General features: G+C 38.0%; 1 non-coding gene across 1 annotated transcript; it reads right to left on the reverse strand.

The window, feature by feature from the left end:
- Window positions 1-249: 249 nt before the first annotated feature.
- LOC113835439 lies at window positions 250-352 on the reverse strand. The gene has a single exon (XR_003484982.1). It is a non-coding gene; the product is annotated as a U6 spliceosomal RNA (small nuclear RNA).
- Window positions 353-4,590: the final 4,238 nt, after the last annotated feature.

The following is a 4,590-nucleotide window of genomic DNA, read 5'->3' on the forward strand; positions in this document are numbered from 1 at the left end:
AGTACAAGAGAAATGCTTTCTCTCTTTTTGTGATAAGACCAGTTTCTCAAAATACAAATATAAATGATGATTGGCTCAGTCCTTTAACTTTTAGAAAGTAGAAGAGATAAAAGAGATCATTTTCAGTGAGTGAATTAGTCTATTCATAGAACAGATTTTCGTGTTACTAGTAATGTGTCATAGTGAACATTTCTTTTCAGTTCATATGCTCTTCATCTTTATTTGCTAGAGAAGAATTTTCTTTTTTTAAAAAAATATGGAAGGCTCAAAAATTTGCATGCATGCTTGAACATGGTCCATGCTAATCTCTGTATTATTCCAATTTTAGTATATGTGTTGCGGAAGCAAGCACAAAGAGAATTTTCTTATCAAAGTCCATCATTCTAAGCAAATGAGATTGAGAATGCAAAATAAATAAGACAAAACAAAACAGTGTACCAAATGAAATCCACCATGAAACCTCAGAAGCATACACATTTCCATGTGAGGCAGGCATTCCTATTGTAGTTAGTTGTTGGTTTGTTTGTTTCTGGTCATTTTTCTTTCAAGAGAGCCTTGAGGACGTTTGAGCCTTTTCTACTGAACTTAAGGCAATATTCATATGTTATTTGCAGATAACAATAATAGTTAATAATCTCATCTTAACTATTTCTAAGGGTACAGTTAGAAATATATGCAAGGGGTTTGTAACACCCACCACACAGAACTAGAGTCACTCTTCATGGCCATAATTTTATTAATTATCACCTTTTCCTTGCCAAAAAAAATCACTTCCCATGCCCCTTATTTCTCTTAGTGCTGGGGGGTGGGAGGGGATTGAATTCTTAACATAAAAGAAGCTTGCACTTTATATTCAGAATTTAAAAATTATAAGATGATAAAATTTAAGAATAAAAGTACCCACAAAACACATTACTGTTATCCAAAGAAGACAAGCAAATAGTCCCCCAAATTTTTAATAAACAAAAAGCAATGCATCCAGCCATGCTGGACCAAGTAAAGGCCCTCAGATGTAGGACAAGAAGATTTGTGGGCAAACTCCACAGATTCAGAGCAGAGAGTAAATGTTCCTATTCATAATCAAAGGATTGAGGACAAAGCTCCATCTGTCATATTATTCTCCCTCCTGCATTTCTTGCCAGCAAGTTAAGCAAGAACAGCACCTTAGACTCTTACTGTCTTTCCAACTTGCATGAGAAGATGTAAATTTGAGTTTTAAACTCTTTCTTATGTCTATCCCTCTGGCTCCCAAGCCCAGTTGCCTGTTCCTACCAAGTGTCTGTTGGGACCTGATGATCATCCAAGCTTCTTTGATACTTTTGCAAGCTGGCTCTTCACGTGAATGCTAAACAAATGTTTTTGAAGTTAATGTTATTGGAGATGGATGGAGAACACAACACTGGTTACATTAAAAGGAGTGTAACTTGCAGGATTCAGAAGCAACCCTCTACTTGCTGGGAACAATGTTTGTCTTTGTAAAGTCACAGAATGAAGAGATTTGGGAGGAGCTGTGAAAGCTTGAAAAAATTGTTACATATAATAAATAATATGGAAAACCATTATTTAGAGAAAAGATGAGTCAACGTGGTACTGGGATCCTGCAGACTGGAAAGGAAATAGCTATTAAATGAAGATATTTAATTTAAAAAAAAGTGATACAGTGAATGAAAACTCCAACTAAACATCCCTGATGCTGACCAATGAAACAATGAAAAGAAATATATTAAAATTAGAATAGCAAGAAGAGAACTTTGTTAGACATAAGGAATAAAATCCTGGCCTTAATATTGAAATTTTGGAGTACACTGCCAACAAAAAGTTGCAAGATTTCCTGGAAGAATCAATAACAGTCTGCACTAATTGATGAAGGCACTTTTCTGTTGCAAGGGAAAAAAATGCTTAGATCAGATAACTTTGTGAAGTCCCAGTTCTAATGGGTATCTATATAAGACGTGACCACATGAAAATTTCTAAGCCCAAAGCAGTTTATTTGTAAATACTATTTATGTCACTGACATAAATACTATTAAATTTAAAATGTCAGCAGGTTGCACAAAATACATTTTATCATTATTTTTATGATGTGATTCTTAATCTGTTGCCTTCTCCTTTAGCTTTCCAAACTTTCTTAATTAACACAGTGTTCTTCATGGCCCCAACTGGGCTGTGAACAGAGCTTGCTATAAAGATGTTCATTTTGATTACAGACTTTAAAAATTGAGGAAGACAGTTTCTGTGCCTTTCTCCCCATTCAAGTAGGTTTTTTTTTTTTCTAACAATCTGTGAAACAAAGAAAGAAGAAGCATATTCACCCCATTCCAAATGTGGTCATTGTGATTCTTTACAACACTGGTTTCTGGAAACAGCAGCCTCCTCATTAACCATTTTGGTAAGAGCAGTTACAGTTGAACCTGTTGGCAGCTGTCAGGTCTTAAGTCTAGGTCTTAAGAATCGTTGGGGTTTTTTCCACTTCAGTGAAGAATAGCAGATCCCCAAAGTCCCATTGGCCAAGGTTTTTTTCTTTAATATTAGCAACTTTTCTAACTCTAACAGCCTCTTTCCTGATTCCAGAGTCATAGTAGATATTCTCTACATCTGTCACATTCAAAAAAAAAAAAAAATCAATAGTCACTTCCACAACTATCTTGGATGAGGCAACATAGATTACAATTCCTGTTTTGATTTTTCTAAGACATCCTATTGATGTTTTTCTCAAGGCACAATCTACATGATAACAAGTTGATCTGAAGGTCCTAATCATCCCTTGTGCCTGTTCAGTGTCAATCAGAATGTAGATAGAGCTCCCTCTGGACCCACTAACGCTTGTCTGGTGAGTTGGTAACTAACAGCAAGGAAAGGCAATAAGAAGGCCGCATACAAGTGGATTCCTTCCGGTTCATCAACACTTCCATTCCTTTTCATAAACCACATGCTACTCCACTTTGGCAATATTATGAGAAATGTCATAGCTTACACAAAGGTTGAGGTCATCGGGGTTATGTTGAAGACCTTGGCAAATATCTGACAGTTTTAGGTTATAGAAGAACAGTTAACCCAGGCACAGTTTCCAGACATTGCTATTCACTTTAGGTAGTTCTGTCTTGCCCTTCTCAGTAGGGAATCTGGGCAGAACAAATGGATAGTTGTTGAATATAATCCTGTCTTTATTTTGTGGCTTAAGTCTGTGGCTAATTGGTGTACTAAGTCCCTTCTTATCCAAGTCATAAATTAAATTTTCCTAACAACATACTCATTAAAAAAAAATCTCACCTACAAAAAGAGAAGAGGAAAAGAGGAGGGGAGAGGAGAACCAGGGGTATCAGGAAGACTGAGATGAGAGAAATTGAGAACAAGAAAAGAGATACCTTAACAGAGGGAGTCAGTATAGGTCTAAAGAGAAAACTGGCACTGGGGAAATGTTCAGAGATCCAAAAAGATGACCCTAACTAAGAATCTAGGCAGTAGTGGAGAGGCCTTCTTTGCTGCCCTTCTCCTATAATCAAATTGATGACTACCTTAATTGCCATCCTAGAGCCTTCATCCAGTAGCTGATGGAAGCAGAAGCAGGTACCCACAGCTAAGCACTGAGCCAAACTCCTGGAATCCAGTTGTAGAGAGGGAGGAGGGATGAGCAAAGGAGTCAAGATAGTGCTGGAGAAACCTACAGAACCAGCTGACCTGACCTAGTGAGAGCATACAGACTCCAGTCATAAAGCTGGGGAACCAGCATTGGACTAAGTCAAGCCCTCTGAATGTGGGTGCCAGTTAGAAGGCCTGGGCAGTCTATGGGACCTCTAACAGTGAAACCAGTATTTATCCCTAGTGCACATATGAACTTCAGGTGACCATTCCCTATGGAGGGATACTAGTTCAGCCCAGATACATGGAGGAGAGCCTAGGCCCTTCCCCAAATGATGTGACAGACTTTGATGACTCCCCCATGGAAGGCTGCACCGTCCTTGAGGAGCTGGTAGGGGGTGGATTGTGAAGGGTTGGCAAGGGACATGGGTGGATAGGAGGGAGAGAGAAGGGGGGTTGACATGTAAAATGATTGTTTCTAAATCAAAAAAAAAAAAGAAAACAGAAAAAAAAAACTCACATACAACCAGGTTATCTTATCTTCACAATGGTTGCCTGTTCAGCTTCTTCTTTTCTTTCTTTTTTTTTTTTTTTTTTTTTTTTGGTCCCCTATAAGACTTTATTAGAGCCAGATTGCAGCAACATTCTGTACTCCTCACATTGTCCCTTTCCATCAGTTAAAGCATAACCTTCTCTTAGAGACTTGTACACCACATCCAATTCCAAATCCTCCTCCAAGTGCTGGTAATCACTGGTTTAGCAGTGTCACCTAAATAGAAATGTGGTCACACTAGCTTGGACAAATTGCACTTTGACATGCCAACATCACTTCCTCTAGACTGGCTGTTAGTTGGGGGCCTTCATGGTTGACATCAAATCCAACAATACCTAGAAATATACTGTCTCATGTTCATGTAAAAATTAACCATATTCTCAATGCAAAATATATAACCTGAATGGTCATCTAGAAACCAAACAGACGCAAGGAACAAAAGCCCAGGAACTGCTGCC

Source organism: Cricetulus griseus, chromosome 4 (genome assembly GCF_003668045.3).
Source record: "Cricetulus griseus strain 17A/GY chromosome 4, alternate assembly CriGri-PICRH-1.0, whole genome shotgun sequence".
In the NCBI taxonomy this organism is placed as follows: domain Eukaryota; kingdom Metazoa; phylum Chordata; class Mammalia; order Rodentia; family Cricetidae; genus Cricetulus; species Cricetulus griseus.